The following is a 23,085-nucleotide window of genomic DNA, read 5'->3' on the forward strand; positions in this document are numbered from 1 at the left end:
GCATCTAGTCTGTCCAGTCCTGTTAGAATTTTATAAGTTTCGATGAGCTCCCCTCTCATTCTTCTAAACTCCAGTGAGTACAAGCCCAATCGACCCAATCTCTCCTCATACGTCATTCCTGCCATCCCAGGTATCAGTCTGATGAATCTTCGCTGCACTCCTTCCATGGCAAGAACATCCTTCCTCAGATAAGGCGACCAAAACTGCACACAATACTCAAGATGTGGTCTCACCAAGGCCCTGTACAACTGCAGCAAGACATCCTTGTTCCTGTACTCAAACCCTCTCGCTATGAAGGCCAACATACCATTTGCCTTCTTAACCGCCTGCTGCACCTGCATGCTTACTTTCAGCGACTGGTGCACAAGGATGCCCAGGTCTCATTGCACTTCCCCTTCTCCCAATCTATTGCCATTCAGATAATAATCTGCCTTCCTGTCTTGTCGTAGGCTGTGTACAGTCATTCTTGGTATATGTGACTCTGGACATATTCATGCCATCTGTCCTCCCTGTATTGCTGTGTATACATTACAACAGTGACTACACTTCAAAAATACTTAATTGGCTGTAAAGCGCTTTGGGACATCCTGAGATTGTGAAAGTTGCGATAGAAATGTAAGTCTTTCTTCCTTCCCTTCTTCCCTCCTTCCTTTCTTCCCTTCCTTCTTTCTTTCCTTCCTTCCTCCTTCCTTCTTTCTTTCCTTCCTTCCTTGTTTCCTTTGTCCCTTCCTTCCTTCCTTCCATCTTTCCTTCCTTCCTTCCTTCCTTCCTTTTTCCTTTCCTTCCCTTCCATCTTTCCTTCCTTCCATCTTTCCTTCCATCTTTCCTTCCTTCCTTCCTTCCTTCCTTCCTTTTTCCTTTCCTTCCCTTCCATCTTTCCTTCCTTCCATCTTTCCTTCCATCTTTCCTTCCTTCCTTCCTTCCTTCTTCCTTTCTTTCCTTCTTTCCTTCCTTCTTCCCTTCTTCCCTTCCTTTCTTCTTTCCTTCCCTTCCTTCCTTCATCCTTCCCTTCCTCCCTTCATTCTTCACTTCCTTCCTTCCTTCCTTCCTTTCCTTCCTTCCTTCCTTCCTTTTTCCTTCCCTTCCTTCCTGCCTTCCTTCCTTCCTTCCTTTCTTTCTTCCTTCCTCCCTCCCTCCCTCCCTCTGTTCTGTGGTTGCAGCCTGGGCCTGTATCTGATGAATGGGTTAAGTGCGTGAAGCACTGTGTGTTTATTTGAACAGACTGCAGGCCTGGTTCCTGATTCTGTTACTGATTACACTGTTAGTGATTAACGAGGCACACAATATCTGTCAGCCTCCAGTCTGTCTGAATGTGCACCTGAAGTCATCTGTCATTGTGGGATTATTTCAGCAATTCGCACCAAAGACAACACTGACGTTTCTTGTTTGTAAATGTAAACCGTTTTTTTGTTGACGCGTTTCACATTTGGCTCATTGACACATGCAAGGAGTAATCATACCACTTTTACACTCTGCCTGTTACTCTACGTGGAGACTTCCTTTAGACCGCTGGGTTACCTCACACTCAGACTCCCTGCCCTCAAGGTCACCTGGCCCAATCTTGAAGTATGTCCAGAGTCACCAAAGAGAAAGAAATAACTTGCATTTGTATAAGAGTAAAGACATCTTACTACAGTTGTACAGGGCCCTGGTGAGGCCACACCTGGAGTATTGTGTACAGTTTTGGTCTCCTTACCTAAGGAAGGATATACTTGCCATAGAGGGAGTGCAATGAAGGTTCACCAGACTGGTTCCTGGGATGGGGGGATTGTCCTATGGAGGAGAGATTGAGTAGACTAGGCCTATATTCTCTAGAGTTTAGAAGAATACTTATGCTCTTAGGAATCAGATGATCTCATTGAAACATATAAAATCCTTACAGGGCTTGACAGGGCAGATGCAGGAAGGATGTTTCCCCTGGCTGGGGAGTCTAGAACCAGGGGTCACAGTCTCAGAATAAGGGGTCGGCCATTTAGGACTGAGATGAGGAGAAATTTCTTCACTCAGAGGGCGGTGAATCTTTGGAATTCTCTACCCCAGAGGGCTGTGGAGGCTCAGTTGTTGAGTATATTCAAGACAGAGATCGATAGATTTTTGGGAACTAAGGGAATCAAGGGATATGGGGATCGGGTGGGAAGGTGGAGTTGAGGTGGATGATCAGCCATGATCTCATTAAATGGTGGAGCAGGCTCGAGGGGCCGAATGGCCGACTCCTGCTCCTATTTCTTATGTTTTTATTTTCATGACCTCAGGACGTCCCAAAGTGTTTTAAGCCAATGAAGCACCTTTGAAGTGTGGGCACTGTTGTAGTGTAGGAAACACAGCAGCCAATTGGCACACAGCAAGATCCCACAAACAGCAATGAGATAAATGAACAGATGATCTGATTTTTAGTGATGTCAGTTGAAGGGTAAATATTGGCCAGGACACCGCCCTCTGATGGACCGTGGCACCATTATGGAAGACTCTGTCTTGGTTGGAGGAGCATGTGGAGGCAGAAGTTCACAAGATAATTCACAAGGTCATTCGGACCATTAGTTCATTCATCCAGAATGCTCCTTATCTTTCCCCATTGTAGCATCCAATTGTTTCTTAAATAATTCCAATTTTTCACCTCCACTCCTTTACCCAGAGTGTGTTCCAAGTTCTGATCACTCTCTGTGTGAAGAAGAACGTCCTGATATCAGTCGCAAATTTAGCCGTAAACTAGTTTGCACCTTTGGCGCTTTGTCCTACTCTCATGATTTGAGAGCATTCACGGAGCAGGGGGTGAGGGACTAATTGGACAGCTCCTTCACAGAGCAGGGGGCGAGGGACTAATGGGACAGCTCCTTCACAGAGCAGGGGGAGAGGGACTAATGGGACAGCTCTCTCACAGAGCAGGGGGGCGAGGGACTAATGGGACAGCTCTCTCACAGAGCAGGGGGTGAGGGACTAATGGGACAGCTCCTTCACAGAGCAGGGGGCGAGGGACTAATGGGACAGCTCTCTCACAGAGCAGGGGGCGAGGGACTAATGGGACAGCTCCTTCACAGGGCAGGGGGCGAGGGACTAATGGGACAGCTCCTTCACAGGGCAGGGGGCGAGGGACTAATGGGACAGCTCCGTCACAGGGCAGGGGGAGAGGGACTAATGGGACAGCTCTCTCACAGAGCAGGGGGCGAGGGACTAATGGGACAGCTCTTTCACAGAGCAGGGGGCGAGGGACTAATGGGACAGCTCTTTCACAGAGCAGGGGGAGAGGGACTAATGGGACAGCTCTTTCACAGAGCAGGGGGAGAGGGACTAATGGGACAGCTCTCTCACAGAGCAGGGGGCGAGGGACTAATGGGACAGCTCCTTCACAGAGCAGGGGGCGAGGGACTAATGGGACAGCTCTCTCACAGAGCAGGGGGCGAGGGACTAATGGGACAGCTCCTTCACAGAGCAGGGGGCGAGGGACTAATGGGACAGCTCTCTCACAGAGCAGGGGGGCAAGGGACTAATGGGACAGCTCTCTCACAGAGCAGGGGGGCGAGGGACTAATGGGACAGCTCCTTCACAGAGCAGGGGGGCGAGGGACTAATGGGACAGCTCTCTCACAGAGCAGGGGGGCAAGGGACTAATGGGACAGCTCTCTCACAGAGCAGGGGGGCAAGGGACTAATGGGACAGCTCTCTCACAGAGCAGGGGGCGAGGGACTAATGGGACAGCTCCTTCACAGAGCAGGGGGAGAGGGACTAATGGGACAGCTCCTTCACAGAGCAGGGGGCGAGGGACTAATGGGACAGCTCCTTCACAGGGCAGGGGGAGAGGGACTAATGGGACAGCTCTCTCACAGAGCAGGGGGGCGAGGGACTAATGGGACAGCTCTCTCACAGAGCAGGGGGGCGAGGGACTAATGGGACAGCTCTCTCACAGAGCAGGGGGGCAAGGGACTAATGGGACAGCTCTCTCACAGAGCAGGGGGGCAAGGGACTAATGGGACAGCTCTCTCACAGAGCAGGGGGCGAGGGACTAATGGGACAGCTCCTTCACAGAGCAGGGGGAGAGGGACTAATGGGACAGCTCCTTCACAGAGCAGGGGGCGAGGGACTAATGGGACAGCTCCTTCACAGGGCAGGGGGAGAGGGACTAATGGGACAGCTCTCTCACAGAGCAGGGGGGCGAGGGACTAATGGGACAGCTCCTTCACAGAGCAGGGGGGCGAGGGACTAATGGGACAGCTCTCTCACAGAGCAGGGGGTGAGGGGCTAATGGGACAGCACTCTCACAGAGCAGGGGGCGAGGGACTAATGGGACAGCTCTCTCACAGAGCAGGGGGCAAGGGACTAATGGGACAGCTCCTTCACAGAGCAGGGGGCGAGGGACTAATGGGACAGCTCTCTCACAGAGCAGGGGGCGAGGGACTAATGGGACAGCACTCTCACAGAGCAGGGGAGAGGGACTAATGGGACAGCTCTCTCACAGAGCAGGGGGCGAGGGACTAATGGGACAGCACTCTCACAGAGCAGGGGGCGAGGGACTAATGGGACAGCTCTCTCACAGAGCAGGGGGGCAAGGGACTAATGGGACAGCTCCTTCACAGAGCAGGGGAGAGGGACTAATGGGACAGCTCCTTCACAGAGCAGGGGGCGAGGGACTAATGGGACAGCACTCTCACAGAGCAGGGGAGAGGGACTAATGGGACAGCTCTCTCACAGAGCAGGGGAGAGGGACTAATGGGACAGCTCTCTCACAGAGCAGGGGGCGAGGGACTAATGGGACAGCACTCTCACAGAGCAGGGGAGAGGGACTAATGGGACAGCTCTCTCACAGAGCAGGGGGGCGAGGGACTAATGGGACAGCTCTCTCACAGAGAAGGGGGCGAGGGACTAATGGGACAGCTCTCTCACAGAGCAGGGGGCAAGGGACTAATGGGACAGCTCCTTCACAGAGCAGGGGGCGAGGGACTAATGGGACAGCTCTCTCACAGAGCAGGGGGGGCGAGGGACTAATGGGACAGCTCTCTCACAGAGCAGGGGGGCAAGGGACTAATGGGACAGCTCTCTCACAGAGCAGGGGGCGAGGGACTAATGGGACAGCTCCTTCACAGAGCAGGGGGCGAGGGACTAATGGGACAGCTCTCTCACAGAGCAGCGTGCGAGGGACTAATGGGACAGCTCCTTCACAGAGCAGGGGGCGAGGGACTAATGGGACAGCTCTCTCACAGAGCAGGGGGCGAGGGACTAATGGGACAGCTCCTTCACAGAGCAGGGGGCGAGGGACTAATGGGACAGCTCTCTCACAGAGCAGGGGGGCAAGGGACTAATGGGACAGCTCCTTCACAGAGCAGGGGGCGAGGGACTAATGGGACAGCTCCTTCACAGAGCAGGGGGCGAGGGACTAATGGGACAGCTCTCTCACAGAGCAGGGGGCGAGGGACTAATGGGACAGCTCTCTCACAGAGCAGGGGGCGAGGGACTAATGGGACAGCTCTCTCACAGAGCAGGGGGCGAGGGACTAATGGGACAGCTCCTTCACAGAGCAGGGGGCGAGGGACTAATGGGACAGCTCTCTCACAGAGCAGGGGGCGAGGGACTAATGGGACAGCTCCTTCACAGAGCAGGGGGCGAGGGACTAATGGGACAGCTCTCTCACAGCGCAGGGGGCGAGGGACTAATGGGACAGCTCCTTCACAGAGCAGGGGGCGAGGGACTAATGGGACAGCTCCTTCACAGGGCAGGGGGAGAGGGACTAATGGGACAGCTCTCTCACAGAGCAGGGGGGCGAGGGACTAATGGGACAGCTCCTTCACAGAGCAGGGGGCGAGGGACTAATGGGACAGCTCCTTCACAGAGCAGGGGGCGAGGGACTAATGGGACAGCTCCTTCACAGAGCAGGGGGGGAGAGGGACTAATGGGACAGCTCCTTCACAGAGCAGGGGGGGAGAGGGACTAATGGGACAGCTCCTTCACAGAGCAGGGGGCGAGGGACTAATGGGACAGCTCTCTCACAGAGCAGGGGGGCAAGGGACTAATGGGACAGCTCTCTCACAGAGCAGGGGGCGAGGGACTAATGGGACAGCTCTCTCACAGAGCAGGGGGAGAGGGACTAATGGGACAGCTCCTTCACAGGGCAGGGGGAGAGGGACTAATGGGACAGCTCCTTCACAGGGCAGGGGGAGAGGGACTAATGGGATAGCTCTCTCAAAGAGCCGCCACAGACGTCAATGGCCTCCTTCTGTGCTGTATGTTTCTCTGTTGTGGTGGAGGGTGGGGGGGGTGGGGGCGGGGTGACGTAATAAGACACATGGCTGGATTTTCCACAGGATTCTCCCGGTCTACTGGTGTAACTCTGGCGGAAGATTTACAGAGACGCCTGAGAAGCTGACTCAAAATGGCCATTGTTCTGATGTCTAGAAAGACTGTGTAGGACGGGGGTTCGTGGAGCTGAGGTAGAACAAGAGAGGAGCGGTGACCAGAGTACTATTGATAAACCAGGGAGGGGAGAAAAGCTGACTGGAGAAGAGAGCCTGGAGTCATGAATGAGAGAGCCTGGCTTCCAGGCGTTGAGAAGATAAGAACCTGAATTCGGCCTCAAAGTCCTGATGCACGTTTTTCTAAACCTCTTTTCATGAAAATCGCGTCGCTTTTAATTCCACTGACGGATGCGACGTGCCTCTGATCAATCCTTGGGAAAGGGCTGAGCACATCAAAAGCTGATTGTAAATATTTTATTGGGAGATATTGTTTCAGGTTGTGCAATCAGGTGAATGAGATTATCGCCATCAGAAGCAACACTGACTTGGCAGCTCCCACCTTTAATTTTCCTGCTGCCAAATGTTATTTTGACTCCGCTGCCTGACTGTTGCGATTACACGTGTAATTTTGTGCTTAAGTTCCAAGCGTGCTTGCTTAATTTAATCTAATGTTGTTATTTTTTAATCTTTTTTTCCCAAGAGCTGACAAGAGTTAAGATGAGACATCAGAGTGAGATTTGAGGTTGTTGCAAAAAAAAAGGCGCTATTTCTAGGGTTCAAATGGGGTTCCAGTATTGTTGCTCTGTTCTCCTTCAGTTACCTGAACTCAACTAGAGCAGACGGGACTGTGGGCCTCTGCACGCCAGAGGATACAGAATGATGGGAAAATCAACAACGTTCCCGCTCCAGATTGCTACCGATGCTGCAAAGTGCATGTGGATACCTGGTAAAGGGTCCGTTGTGACACGCCATCTACATACTCCCAGAGCAAGTACAGCACGGGTTAGATACAGAGTAAAGCTCCCTCTGCACTGTCCCATCAAACACTCCCAGGGCAGGGACAGCACGGGTTAGATACAGAGTAAAGCTCCCTCTGCACTGTCCCATCAAACACTCCCAGGGCAAGTACAGCACGGGTTAGATACAGAGTAAAGCTCCCTCTACACTGTCCCGTCAAACACTCCCAGGGCAGGTACAGTACGGGTTAGATACAGAGTAAAGCTCCCTCTACACTGTCCCGTCAAACACTCCCAGGGCAGGTACAGCACGGGTTACATACAGAGTAAAGCTCCCTCTACACTGTCCCAGCAAACACTCCCAGGGCAGGTACAGCACGGGGTTAGATACAGAGTAAAGCTCTCTCTACACTGTCCCATCAAACACTCCCAGGGCAGGTACAGCACGGATTAGGTACAGAGTAAAGCTCCCTCTACACTGTCCCATCAAACACTCCCAGGGCAGGTACAGCACGGGTTAGATGCAGAGTAAAGCTCCCTCTACACTGTCCCATCAAACACTCCCAGGGCAGGTACAGCACGGGTTAGATACAGAGTAAAGCTCCCTCTACACTGTCCCATCAAACACTCCCAGGGCAGGTACAGCACGGGTTAGATACAGAGTAAAGCTCCCTCTGCACTGTCCCATCAAACACTCCCAGGGCAAGTACAGCACGGGTTAGATACAGAGTAAAGCTCCCTCTACACTGTCCCGTCAAACACTCCCAGGGCAGGTACAGTACGGGTTAGATACAGAGTAAAGCTCCCTCTACACTGTCCCGTCAAACACTCCCAGGGCAGGTACAGCACGGGTTACATACAGAGTAAAGCTCCCTCTACACTGTCCCAGCAAACACTCCCAGGGCAGGTACAGCACGGGGTTAGATACAGAGTAAAGCTCTCTCTACACTGTCCCATCAAACACTCCCAGGGCAGGTACAGCACGGATTAGGTACGGAGTAAAGCTCCCTCTACACTGTCCCATCAAACACTCCCAGGGCAGGTACAGCACGGGTTAGATACAGAGTAAAGCTCCCTCTACACTGTCCCATCAAACACTCCCAGGGCAGGTACAGCACGGGTTAGATACAGAGTAAAGCTCCCTCTACACTGTCCCATCAAACACTCCCAGGGCAGGTACAGCACGGGTTAGATACAGAGTAAAGCTCCCTCTACACTGTCCCATCAAACACTCCCAGGGCAGGTACAGCACGGGTTAGATACAGAGTAAAGCTCTCTCTACACTGTCACATCAAACACTCCCAGGGCAGGTACAGCACGGGTTAGATACAGAGTAAAGCTCCCTCTGCACTGTCCCATCAAACACTCCCAGGGCAGGTACAGCACTGGTTAGATACAGAGTAAAGCTCCCTCTACATTGTCCCATCAAACACTCCCAGGGCATGTACAGCACGGGTTACATACAGAGTAAAGCTCCCTCTACACTGTCCCAGCAAACACTCCCAGGGCAGGTACAGCACGGGGTTAGATACAGAGTAAAGCTCTCTCTACACTGTCCCATCAAACACTCCCAGGGCAGGTACAGCACGGATTAGGTACGGAGTAAAGCTCCCTCTACACTGTCCCATCAAACACTCCCAGGGCAGGTACAGCACGGGTTAGATACAGAGTAAAGCTCCCTCTACACTGTCCCATCAAACACTCCCAGGGCAGGTACAGCACGGGTTAGATACAGAGTAAAGCTCCCTCTACACTGTCCCATCAAACACTCCCAGGGCAGGTACAGCACGGGTTAGATACAGAGTAAAGCTCCCTCTACACTGTCCCATCAAACACTCCCAGGGCAGGTACAGCACGGGTTAGATACAGAGTAAAGCTCTCTCTACACTGTCACATCAAACACTCCCAGGGCAGGTACAGCACGGGTTAGATACAGAGTAAAGCTCCCTCTGCACTGTCCCATCAAACACTCCCAGGGCAGGTACAGCACGGGTTAGATACAGAGTAAAGCTCCCTCTACACTGTCCCCATCAAACACTCCCAGGGCAGGTACAGCACGGGTTAGATACAGAGTAAAGCTCCCTCTGCACTGTCCCATCAAACACTCCCAGGGCAGGTACAGCACGGGTTAGATACAGAGTAAAGCTCCCTCTACACTGTCCCATCAAACACTCCCAGGGCATGTACAGCACGGGTTAGATACAGAGTAAAGCTCCCTCTACACTGTTCCCACAATGTACCTGATCCCCCAGCCATCCTATGTCCTCTCTGAGTGAGATTGCCATTGGTGCTGAAATAACGACACTTTGTGCTCCTGGACCATGCTCTCTCGAGATTGCCAAATCCTTGACAGAAAGTGCAGGGAGACTTCCCGTCCTATAACTCCGGGCAGGCTTGGATACTAAAGGTGATAGTTCAGTTCCTAATGCACTGCAGTAACAGAGTCCCTGAAACCATCTCCGCTGCTCTTAGCACAGCTCTCAGTCCAGCGAGCGGTTAACTCCCCACCTTTGAAGATGCAGCAGTTTTCAGCAATAAATTTTAAGAAAGAACTGCTGATTTTCTATTTACTTATTTATAAGCTTCATTTTTTAAAATTTACTTCTCCAGAGGGGACCTGGCTGATATTAAACGATATATTTATGAGGTGACCACAATCACACTGATATAAACTACGAATTAAGGTAGTGACAGGGCGATGGAACTGTATTCATAAATGGAGCGAAGTTTCACCACTCGCTGTCACTCACTTCCCCAAAGCCCTGCAATTTATTTCTTTTCAAGTATTTATCCAATTCCCTTTTGAAAGTTACTATTGAATCTGCTTCCACTGCCCTTTCAGGCAGCGCGTTCCAGATCACAACAACTCACTGCGTAAAAAGAAATCTTCTCATGTCGCCTCTGGCTTTTTAGCCAATTATCTTAAATCTGTGTCCTCCAGTTACCGACCCTCCTGACAGTGGAAACAGTTTCTCCTTATTTAATCTATCAAAACCCCTCATAAGTTTTGAACACATCTATTAGATCTCTTAACCTCCTATGTTGTACCTGCCCTGGGAGTGTTTGATGGGACAGTGTAGAGGGAGCTTTACTCTGTATCTAACCCGTGCTGTACCTGACCTGGGAGTGTTTGATGGGACAGTGTAGAGGGAGCTTTACTCTGTATCTAACCCATAAATGTACCTGCCCTGGGAGTGTTTGATGGGACAGTGTAGAGGGAGCTTTACTCTGTATCTAACCCGTGCTGTACCTGCCCCGGGAGTGTTTGATGGGACAGTGTAGAGGGAGCTTTACTCTGTATCTAACCCGTGCTGTACCTGCCCTGGGAGTGTTTGATGGGACAGTGTAGAGGGAGCTTTACTCTGTATCTAACCCGTGCTGTACCAGCCCTGGGAGTGTTTGATGGGACAGTGTAGAGGGAGCTTTACTCTGTATCTAACCTGTGCTGTACCTGTCCTGGGAGTGTTTGATGGGACAGTGTAGCGGGAGCTTTACTCTGTATCTAACTTGTGCTGTACCTGCCCTGGGAGTGTTTGATGGGCCAGTGAAGAGGGAGCTTTACTCTGTATCTAACCCGTGCTGTACCTGCCCTGGGAGTGTTTGATGGGGCAGTGTAGAGGGAGCTTTACTCTGTATCTAACCCATGCTGTACCTGCCCTGGGAGTGTTTGATGGGACAGTGTAGAGGGAGCTTTACTCTGTATCTAACCCCGTGCTGTATCTGCCCTGGGAGTGTTTGATGGGACAGTGTAGAGGGAGCTTTACTCTGTATCTAACCCGTGCTGTACCTGCCCTGGGAGTGTTTCATGGGACAGTGTAGAGGGAGCTTTACTCTGTATCTAACCCTTGCTGTACCTGCCCTGGGAGTTGTTGAATCCGTGAATCTTAAAGTATGATGTTCTTCAATAACTAGACGGAGACTGCAGATCAACAATCAACAGGTGTTTACTGGATCAGGGTAGTCTAAAAACTAACAGTACAGATGCCTGCTCAAGGCTTATATACAGTTGTGGTCACTGCCGGTACTACAGTATACAGGAGCTGTAAAAGTAGTTTTCTCTTAAAGGTACATACACTACAATTCCTCCCCTTTTAGATTAACAGTACCATAACATTCAAATAACAGTTAACACTTTAACATGCACATTAACTGAAATAGTCCATTTATAAATTCAGTTTGTGGGGCGGCTTCCTGATCCTTTCTGGATAGCGCCTTTCCTGAGTGTCTTGTTCTTGGTGCGGAAGCGATTCTGGCCCCCTGTCGTCGGTTAGTTCATCAGTTTCCGCTGCTACTGTTTCTGGGGTAGATGCTACAGGTATGTCGGGTTCATCCCCAGGTACGCGAGACATGGGGTTGACTTGTTCCTGTGACGCTAGGATCTGGTCGACGTGGCGTCTCACAATGTTCTCCCCGACATCCACTGTGTACATTAGTGGCCCCTGCCGTGTGCATATCGTTCCGGGTTGCCATTTCTCTGTTCGGTAGTCACGGGCCAAGACTGGTTGTCCTACATTGAAGCTCCTTGTCGGCTTCTCATTGATGTGCTGGAATTGCTTATCCTCAACATTTCTTCGCACATTTGGTCTGAGAAAGTCCAGACGAGATCTCAACCTTCGGTTAAAGAACATCATGGCCGGGGTCTGGTTGGTAACTGTATGTGTCGCATTTCTCTAGGCTAACAGGAAATTGTCCACCTTATGCTGCAGTGGAATGTCATCATCGCACATGGCCCTTACTGCCTTTTTAAAGGTTTGTACGAACCTCTCAGCCAATCCATTTGTGGCTGGATGATACGGGGCGGATGTGTAATGCCTTACCCCATTCCTTCTCATAAATTTCCGGAACTCTTCAGACACAAATTGTGCTCCGTTATCAGAGCAAATCTGCTCTGGCAAGCCGTTCCTGGCAAATATGGTCCGTAGGACTGCAATCGTTTTCTCCGTAGTGGTGGAGGAAATTTTGATCACCTCAGGCCATTTCGAGTGCGCATCCACTGCTATTAAGAACATTGAGTCCATGAATGGACCAGCAAAATCAATATGCACCCATTGCCATGGAGAGGAAGGCCACTCCCATGGGTGTAGAGGGGCATGTGGTGGTGCATTTTGGACCTTCTGGCATCCTGAGCAGCTCTTTGTTAGGTTCTCGATTTGTTGATCGATCCCCGGCCACCACACAAAAGCCCTAGCAAGGCATTTCATTTTCACCCCTCCCAGATGGCCTTCATGAAGCTCATTGAGCACTCTCTCCCTTGGGTGGAATTACCACTTGGGATCCACACATCACTGTCCCCTGGCATACTGACAGCTGTTCTCTTCTGGATGAGAATGCTGGCAACAGTGAGTCGCCATGTGTTGGCCATCCCTTCACCGTCAAATCATATACCCGAGACAGTGTCGGATCATTCCGGGTCTCCTTCTCTATATCCGCGTTAGTTACTGGCAAGCGTTCAATTATCGACGAATAAAATATTTCGACAGGGTCCACTGCTGGTGCTTCCTCCACAGTAGGCAGTGGCAGGTGTGATAGCCCATCAGCGTTTCCATGCTGTTTCGTGCCCTTATACTCTATTTCATATTGGTTCGCCCCTAGAAAAAGGGACCATCTTTGTAGCCGTTGTGAAGTCATCACCGGAACGCCCTTCTTGGGATTAAAGATGGAGACAAGTGGTTGGTGGTCAGTCAGCAAGGTGAACTTCTGCCCATGCAGATAGTGGTTGAATTTTTTTACTCCCCATACTAGGCCAAAGATGTGCGGGTTAGGTTGATTGGCTATGATAAATTGACCCTTAGTGTTAGGGGGATTAAATACGTGGGGTTACGGGGATAGGGTGGGATATGTGTTGGTGTAGGGGTTACAGGGATCGGGTTGGATATGTGTCGGTGCAGGCTCGATGGGCCGAAATGGCCTCTATCTGCACTGTGGGGTTTCTGCGATTCTGCGATTCTCTGCGATAGGCTGAGGGCCTCCCTGTCAATCTGTGCGTAGTTGCGCTCGGCTGAGGTTAGTGACCGAGACGCAAAGGCTACTGGCCTCTCCAACCCGTCTGGGAATTTGTGCGACAGCACCGCTCCAATACCATAGGGTGATGCATCACACGCCAACCGAATTGGTAGTGCTGGGTTGAAATGGGCCAACACCTCTTTTGATGTGATCAATTCTTTGCACTTCTGGAAAGCTCGTTTACATTCGTCATTCCACTTCCATGGTACCCCCGTTTGCAGTAGGTTGTTCAGTGGGTGTAATACTGTAGACAAATTTGGTAAGAACTTATGGTAGTAGATCACCAGCCCGAGGAACGACCTCAGTTGTGACACATTTTCCGGTGCTGGAGCCTTGACTACTGCCTCAATCTTTTCAGGGGACTTATGTAACCCCTCTTCATCAATAACGTGGCCACAATACGAGATCTGCTTCTGGAAAAACTCGCACTTGTGGCGATTAGCTCGTAGCCCATATTCCTTCAATCTAGTGAGCACCTTCTCCAGGTTGACGAGGTGATCACTGTCATTTTCACCCATGACCAGGATGTCGTCCAAATAACACTGGGTCCCTGGAATCCCTTGCAGGACTTGATCCATTGCCCTTTGCCAAATAGCCAAAGCCGATGCTTCCCCGAACACCAGCCGGTTGTATTGGTAGAGACCTTTGTGAGTGTTGATCGTGAGGTATTGTTTCGAGGCTTCTTCTACCTCCATTTGCAGGTACGCCTGGGCCAGATCAATCTTAGTGAAGCATTTTCCTCCAGATAGTGAGGCGAAAATATCTTCAATCCGTGGAAGCGGATATTGTACCGTGTGAAGGACTGGGTTCACTGTCACCTTAAAATCCCCACAGATGCGGACCTTCTTTGGTTCCCCAGGCGTATTACTCAACGACCTCGTCATTACAGGAACGATGGGTGTAGCCCACTCGCTCCAGTCCACTTTGGACAGTACTCCTGAACGTTCCAAACCTTCCAGCTCTGCTTCGACGGCTGGTCGGATCGCACAAGGCACCGGTCTGGCCTTAAAAAACTTTGGGCTTGCATTTTCCTCTATTTTAATCATCGCTGTTGTGCCTTTTAATGTTCCGAGTCCCTCCTGGAACACTTCTTGTGCGTCAGTTAGCATTTTTGACAGTCGTCCAGGTGTGACGTCGTCATCCTTTTTGGCCTCAACCTGCAGTGCCTGTATGGAATGCCAATCTAATTGTATCTTCCGGATCCATTCACATCCTAGTAGTGGTGGTCCTCCATCTGGCAATACATATAGTTCCATTTTTGGTATTTCCTGGCCGTTGCATATCACGTTCACCCTTATTTTTCCTTTGGGGTAGACTTTTTGCCCCGTATACGTCTTCAAGACAATCTCTGTAGCTTTCAAGGGTATATGTGAGAATAGCCGCTTGTAGTCCCTTCGGTTTATGACTGTTAGGGCTGATCCTGTGTCCAATTCCATTTTCACTTGGACTCCGTCTATCTTGAACGTGACCCAGATAGTCTGGTGATCCTCCATTTTGATTATATTATGTAGTTTCAGACAACCCAGCTCCTTGCTTCCGGAGTCTGTATCACTTTTCTGTTCATCTGAACTACTGTCCATCACCTTATGTACCTTTTCGTACTTCTCCTGTGGAGATTTCTTGCTGCTGGTTTTCTTCCCTGACCTGCAGACTCTTGCTATGTGTCCTGCTTTTCCACACTGTCTGCACACTTGGTCCTTGAACCAACAATCCTTCTGGTCGTGTGTTGTTCTGCCGCAGCGATAACACTTCCCTGCTCCATATGACATTTCATTGGTGCCATATTCTTGCGGTCTCCGTTGTATCTCTGCAGCGCCCCGTGCGGCTGCTTCGTGTGATACTGCGATGCTGAAAGCCTTGCCCAGCGTAAGATCCTTTTCTGATAGAAGCCGTTTCTGGGTTCCTTCACTTTGAAGCCCACACACAAACTTGTCCCTTAACATATCTGCTAGTCCCATTCCAAACTGGCAGTGTTTCGATAGCTTGCGCAGTTCCGTTAAATACTCAGCATTACTTTTGTCTTTATGCTGGTTCCTTTTGTGGAACTTAAATCTTTCTGCTATCAGCAGCGGTGTGGGGTTTAAGTAGTCCTGTAGGATTTCCACTATGCTTTCGAAATCCTTATCCACTGGCTTCTCTGGGGTTATTAGGTTTCGCAGTAAGCCATACGTTTTTGCACCCATGGAATTCAACAAAATCAGTGCTTTCCTGGCATCTGGCACTTCATTCGCCTTGCAGTACACCTCAATGCATTCCACATATGTCGCCCAATCTTTGACTTCATTGTCGAACGCTGTGACACTGCCACTCTTCGGCATCCTTGGGTGTGGTTAGACTGGCTAAAATGGCGTCTCCCACACTCTCCCTTCTTCCCTGCTGGCTCAAAATGGCGTCTCCCGCACTTTCCTTTCTTCTCCGCGGCTCAAATGGCATCTCCCGCGCTTCCTTCCTTTCCCCGCGGACGCTGCTCAGCCCTTGAGCCCTGGCTGTGCTCTGCGCGTTCTCCTGTGCGCCTCTCTTGTTGCCGCCGCTCGGTCCTGAACCCCGGCTGTGCTTTACCCTCTCTCTCTTTTTGTTTTCCGTCGACGCCGCTCGGTCTTCAACCCCCGGCTGCGTCCTGTGCGCTTTACCCTCTCTGTTACCCCGTCGACGCTGCTCGGCCTTTTCTGTGCCATCGGTCGGCTCTAGCTGCCGCTGTCCGGGAAGGGTCTGCGCTGCGCTGTACCTGTTGCCAGTCTGTTGCTGGATCGTCGTGGCTGGAGGACCAAGCCCAGCTCTCAACAGCCTCCCCTGCGATGTTCACTCTCTGCCGGATGACTGGGCGGTTGCTCGTGGTCGACGCCCGTGCTTCGGGCCTCGACTTTCTTCCACTGTCCTCCCGGAGCGAATCCTTGGGAGGAAATGCAGAGTTGCAGGTAGATTCGAATCGACCTCGTCGCCACTTTTGAATCCGTGAATCTTAAAGTATGGTGTTCTTCAATAACTAGACGGAGACTGCAGATCAACAATCAACAGGTGTTTACTGGATGAGGGTAGTCTAAAAACTAACAGTACAGATGCCTGCTCAAGGCTTATATACAGGTGTGGTCACTGCCAGTACTACAGTATACAGGAGCTGTAAAAGTAGTTCACTCTTAAAGGTACATACACTACAGGAGTGTTTGATGGGACAGTGTAGAGGGAGCTTTACTCTGTATCTAACCCGTGCTGTACCTGCCCTGGGAGTGTTTGATGCGACAGTGTAGAGGGAGCTTTACTCTGTATCTAACCCGTGCTATACCTTCCCTGGGCGTGTTTGATGGGACAGTGTAGAGGGAGCTTTACTCTGTACCTAACCCGTGCTGTACCTTCCCTGGGAGTGTTTGATGGGACAGTGTAGAGGGAGTTTTACTCTGTATCTAACCCGTGCTGTACCTGCCCCGGGAGTGTTTGATGGGACAGTGTAGAGGGAGCTTTACTCTGTATCTAACCCGTGCTGTACCTGCCCCGGGAGTGTTTGATGGGACAGTGTAGAGGGAGCTTTACTCTGTACCTAACCCGTGCTGTACCTGCCCTGGGAGTGTTTGATGGGACAGTGTAGAGGGAGTTTTACTCTGTATCTAACCCGTGCTGTACCTGCCCTGGGAGTGTTTGATGGGACAGTGTAGAGGGAGCTTTACTCTGTATCTAACCCGTGCTGTACCTGCCCCGGGAGTGTTTGATGGGACAGTGTAGAGGGAGCTTTACTCTGTATCTAACCCGTGCTGTACCTGCCCCGGGAGTGTTTGATGGGACAGTGTAGAGGGAGCTTTACTCTGTATCTAACCCGTGCTGTACCTGCCCTGGGAGTGTTTGATGGGACAGTGTAGAGGGAGCTTTACTCTGTAGCCAATCTCAACTGATGTTGTGCCCCAGAAATATGAAAGCATTAACACCCCTTACTTGATGTGCATAAAAGTTCACTAAAAAGTGAACAGTATTTCACTCTATATTCTCAATGGCTTGACCTACTGATGGTGGTGTTGGTTGAACCCAGTCCTTCGCTGTTCATTTAGTTCATCGCAGGGACAGAATTGCTCTCGTTATGCGTAGAAAGATCGTAAATAAGTTTCCTCTTCGCTATTTCTAGTGCAATTGTAAACATGTCGCAAAAGAACAGAGTTATGAAGTCAGTGCGGGCGGAGCCCTGAAGAATTCTTCCAGTATCATCACCAATTATTTGAAAAGAGTAGAGTTGGTAATTTTATCATTCATGAGAAGGTGTTGAGTCAGATTTGGAACCTTGCACCATGTATGGGGCAGTGGGGTGGGGCGAGGGAGGGGGCTGGATAGAGGACCTCTCTAGCTGAAGGTGTATAATGACTGTGTAATTCTTCTTCTTCTTCTTCTTCTTCTTCTTCTTCGGCAGTCCCTCTTCGGCAGCCCCTGTGTAATTACAATTGTGAGGATGACGGGACACATCGAGGCTTGTAGGATAATTACATTTGGAGATAATCTGAGTGGAATCTGATCGTTCTTGAGCTGCTGTTCTAAGACAATCAAAGATGAGGAATGAGGCTGATAAGTTGAATCATCCCTAAATCCTCACTGTGTTGAAATCAATTCTCATCACATCATTTCCAACTCAAACTTATTCATTACCAACAATTAAAAACTGTGGAACTGCTCTCGTCCTTCAGTCAGCCGTGGCTCAGTGGGTAGCACACTCACCTCTGGGTCAGCAGGTTGAGGGTTTTATATCCCGCTCCAGAGACTTGAGCACAAAAATCCAGGCTGACACTCCAGTGCAGTACTGAGGGAGCGCTGCACTGTCGGAGGGGCAGTACCGAGGGAGCGCCGCACTGTCGGAGGGGCAGTACCGAGGGAGCGCTGCACTGTCGGAGAGGCAGTACTGAGGGAGCGCTGCACTGTCGGAGAGGCAGTACTGAGGGAGCGCTGCACTGTTCGAGGGGAAATACTGAGGGAGCGCTGCACTGTCGGAGAGGCAGTACTGAGGGAGCGCTGCACTGTCAGAGGGGCAATACTGAGGGAGCGCTGCACTGTCGGAGGGGCAGTACTGAGGGAGTGCTGCACTGTCGGAGGGGCAGTACTGAGGGAGCGCTGCACTGTCGGAGAGGCAGTACAGAGGGAGCGCTGCACTGTCGGAGGGGCAATACTGAGGGAGCGCTGCACTGTCGGAGGGTCAGTACTGAGGGTGTGCTGCACTGTCGGAGGGGCAGTACTGAGGGAGCGCTGCACTGTCGGAGAGGCAGTACTGAGGGAGCGCTGCACTGTCGGAGCGTCAGTACTAAGGGAGCGCTGCACTGTCGGAGAGGCAGTACTGAGGGAGCGCTGCACTGTCGGAGGGGCAGTACTGAGGGAGCGCTGCACTGTCGGAGCGTCAGTACTGAGGGAGCGCTGCACTGTCGGAGGGGCAGTACTGAGGGAGCGAGGCACTGTCGGAGGGGCAGTACTGAGGGAGTGCTGCACTGTCGGAGGGGCAGTACTGAGGGAGCGCCACACCGTCGGAGGGGCAGTACTGAGGGAGCGCCGCACTGTCGGAGAGGCAGTACTGAGGGAGCGCTGCACTGCCGGAGCATCAGTACTGAGAGAGCGCCACACTGTCGGAGAGGCAGTACTGAGGGAGCGCTGCACTGTTGGAGCGTCAGTACTGAGGGAGCGCTGCACTGTCGGAGGGGCAGTACTGAGGGAGCGCTGCACTGTCGGAGCGTCAGTACTGAGGGAGCGCTGCACTGTCGGAGGGGCAGTACTGAGGGAGCGAGGCACTGTCGGAGAGGCAGTACTGAGGGAGCGCTGCACTGTCGGAGCGTCAGTACTGAGGGAGCGCTGCACTGTCGGAGAGGCAGTACTGAGGGAGCGCTGCACTGTCAGAGCGTCAGTACTGAGGGAGCGCTGCACTGTCGGAGAGGCAGTACTGAGGGAGCGCTGCACTGTCGGAGCGTCAGTACTGAGGGAGCGCTGCACTGTCGGAGGGGCAGTACTGAGGGAGCGAGGCACTGTCGGAGGGGCAGTACTGAGGGAGTGCTGCACTGTCGGAGGGGCAGTACTGAGGGAGCGCCGCACTGTCGGAGGGGCAGTGCTGAGGGAACGCTGCACCGTCAGAGGGTCAGTACTGAGGGAGTGCCGCACTGTCGGAGGGGCAGTACTGAGGGAGTGCTGCACTGTTGGAGCGTCAGTACTGTGGGAGCGCTGCACTGTCGGAGAGGCAGTACTGAGGGAGCGCTGCACTGTCGGAGGGGCAGTACTGAGGGAGCGCTGCACTGTCGGAGCGTCACTACTGAGGGAGCGCTGCACTGTCGGAGGGGCAGTACTGAGGGAGCGATGCACTGTCGGAGGGGCCGTACTGAGGGAGTGCTGCACTGTCGGAGGGGCAGTGCTGAGGGAGCGCCGCACTGTTGGAGGGGCAGTACTGAGGGAGCGCCGCACTGTCGGAGAGGCAGTACTGAGGGAGCGCTGCACTGTCGGAGCGTCAGTACTGAGGGAGCGCTGCACTGTCGGAGAGGCAGTACTGAGGGAGTGCTGCACTGTTGGAGCGTCAATACTGAGGGAGCGCTGCACTGTCGGAGGGGCAGTACTGATGGAGCGCTGCACTGTCGGAGCGTCAGTACTGAGGGAGCGCTGCACTGTCGGAGGGGCAGTACTGAGGGAGCGAGGCACTGTCGGAGCGTCAGTACTGAGGGAGCGCTGCACTGTCGGAGGGGCAGTACTGAGGGAGCGAGGCACTGTCGTAGGGGCAGTACTGAGGGAGTGCTGCACTGTCGGAGGTGCAGTACTGAGGGAGCACTGCACTGTCGGAGGGGCAGTACTGAGGGAGCGCCGCACTGTCGGAGGGGCGGTACTGAAGGAGCGCTGCACTGTCGGAGGGGCAGTACTGAGGGAACGCTGCACCGTCAGAGGGTCAGTACTGAGGGAGCGCTGCACTGTCGGAGGGGCAGTACTGAGGGAGCGCTGCACTGTCGGAGGGGCAGTACTGAGGGAGTGCTGCACTGTCGGAGGGGCAGTACTGAGGGAGCGCCGCACTGTCGGAGGGGCAGTACTGAGGGAGCGCCGCACTGTCGGAGGGGCGGTACTGAGGGAGCGCTGCACTGTCGGAGGGGCAGTACTGAGGGAGCGCCGCACTGTCGGAAGGGCAGTACTGAGGGAGCGCCGCACTGTCGGAGGGGCAGTACTGAGGGAGCGCTGCACTGTCGGAGGGGCAGTACTGAGGGAGCGCTGCACTGTCGGAGGGGCAGTACTGAGGGAACGCTGCACCGTCAGAGGGTCAGTACTGAGGGAGCGCTGCACTGTCGGCGGGGCAGTTCTGAGGGAGCGCCGCACTGTCGGAGGGGCAGTACTGAGGGAGCGCCGCACTGTCGGAGGGGCAGTACTGAGGGAGCGCCGCACTGTCGGAGGGGCCATCTTTCGGCTGAGATGTTAAAACCGAGGCCTTGTCTGCCCTCTCAGGTGAATGTAAAAGATCCCATGGCTCTATTTTGAAGAAGAGCAGGGGAGTTCTCCCCAGTGTCCTGGGCCAATATTTATCCCTTAACCAATATCACTGAAACAGATTATCTGGTCATCATCACATTGCTGTTTGTGGGAGCTTGCTGTGCGCAAATTGGCTGCCATGTTTCCTACATTACAACAGTGAGTACACTTCAAAGATACTTCATTGGCTGTAAAGCGCTTTGGGACATCCGGTGGTCGTGAAAGGCGCTATAGAAATGCAAGTCGTTCTTTTTTTTCTCCAATCTGCAGGATTTCAAACCTCGAGCTCGCTGCCATCTGATTGGTGGAGTGTTGAGCTCGCTGCCATCTAATTGGTGGAGTGTTGAGCTCGCTGCCATCTGATTGGTGGAGTGTTGAGCTCGCTGCCATCTGATTGGTGGAGTGTTGAGCTCGCTGCCATCTGATTGGTGGAGTGTTGAGCTCGCTGCCATCTGATTGGTGGAGTGTTGAGCTCGCTGCCATCTGATTGGTGGAGTGTTGAGCTCGCTGCCATCTGATTGGTGGAGTGTTGAGCTCGCTGCTATCTGATTGGTGGAGTGTTGAGCTCGCTGCCATCTGATTGGTGGAGTGTTGAACACGCTGCCATCTGACTGGTGGAGTGTTGAGCTCGCTGCCATCTGATTGGTGGAGTGTTGAGCTCGCTGCCATCTGATTGGTGGAGTGTTGAGCTCGCTGCCATCTGATTGGTGGAGTGTTGCTCTGTGAGGCTCGGCCCTTCATTCAAAGAATGGGGTAGGAATCCTGCAGTTTGATTTGATTTATTTTTGATAAACTTTCCCCCAAGGATTTCTGGTCATTTGTTTCTTCACAGAAAGGAATTTAGGATTTAATTATATTAAAGAGGTGTGTTGTAAAACAAAATAAATGAACACAGATTGAAAATGGCCACAGGCTGCAGGCATTGAGGACTGTGTCTCAAAGCCGGACGAGCCAGGTTGTGGGATGGCAGCACTCACAGCCTACTTCAAACTGCTACAGTGAGGGTCTGTTGTCTGACCCCAGGCTCATTACCTGGGATTACCAGGGACATTAAGCAAACCATCATCTCCTCTCAGGTGGTCGGATAAATACCCACCCCCATTGTGGTCATGTGGGCACAGCATTAGGTCCGGCTCCTGGTCTGCTACGCACTGCCCAGTTTCACAGAGTGGGGGCCTTAAACAGGCGTTAGGCTTCTCATTCACACATGGAAGGGACCGAACACATGTTTAGCCAGTCGCCAGGGCCTGACCCAATATCAGCTCGGATGTCTTTCACGCCTCTTTTTCGGTGCTGGCCCAAGGTCTCCAACATTGGCCCATTTTACGAGGTCCAACGACCATCCCATGGGTTCTGAAGCCCTTCGAGATGTTCCCGAGACTGTAATAAAGCAGTCGCTGCAAAAAATAGATCTCTTTCTTCCTTACCGTGGTTATTTTGGTGCACTAAGACAAGAGAGAGGAGAGAGCACAGCAGACAAGGCACATCCAGGGAATGGAAGCAGCAACACTGCTGGTAACGGTGATATAAAAAATGGGGTCAGCTACAGACAATTTTCAGATAAAGATGCTGCCTCGGAGAACTGACATGATTGAACATTACCAGACAACAGAGAGGTAAGTTTGAGAAAATGGCCTTGCAACTTGCCAGGAGGGAAGAAAGACACAGTGCGGCAGGGGATTCTGAGGACAGAAGTAATGTCATTAAACCTTTCAGCGGTGAATGCATCTTCCTTTTCGCTGTAGTGCCTAAGAAAGATGAATGTCTCCTTTCTCCCTATTGATTTTTTACAAGGTTTCCCCATTTTGACACCTACCCAATAACATGATCGGAGGAGATTGGGGGTGGGGCAGTTTGTTGTCTCGGCTGAAAGTTGACAATTTACAGCCACTGCGATTCAACCTGAATTAGGGCAGTGCAAGACTTTTTTTCATTGGTATATTTGGAGATTTTTTTTAAAGTGTTTATCAAGTGGAGGGATGTAGCTGCTGGTGTCAGCTGAGCTCAGTGGGCAGCACTCTGGCCTCCGAGTCAGAAGGTCGTGAGTTCGAGTCCCACTCCAGAGACTTGAGCACAAAATCCAGGCTGACCCTCCAGTGCAGTACCGAGGGAGCGCCGCACTGTCGGAGGGGCAGTACTGAGGGAGCGCTGCACTGTCGGAGGGGCAGTACTGAGGGAGTGCTGCACTGTCGGAGGGGCAGTACTGAGGGAGCGCTGCACTGTCGGAGGGGCAGTACCGAGGGAGTGCCGCACTGTCGGAGGGGCAGTACTGAGGGAGCGCTGCACTGTCGGAGGGGCAGTACCGAGGGAGTGCCGCACTGTCGGAGGGGCAGTACTGAGGGAGCGCCGCACTGTCGGAGGGGCAGTACTGAGGGAGCGCTGCACTGTCGGAGGGGCAGTACCGAGGGAGTGCCGCACTGTCGGAGGGGCAGTACTGAGGGAGCGCTGCACTGTCGGAGG

The sequence above is a fragment of the Somniosus microcephalus genome, chromosome 8 (genome assembly GCF_052327205.1).
Source record: "Somniosus microcephalus isolate GS21.2 chromosome 8, FLI_Smic_1.0, whole genome shotgun sequence".
Taxonomy (NCBI): domain Eukaryota; kingdom Metazoa; phylum Chordata; class Chondrichthyes; order Squaliformes; family Somniosidae; genus Somniosus; species Somniosus microcephalus.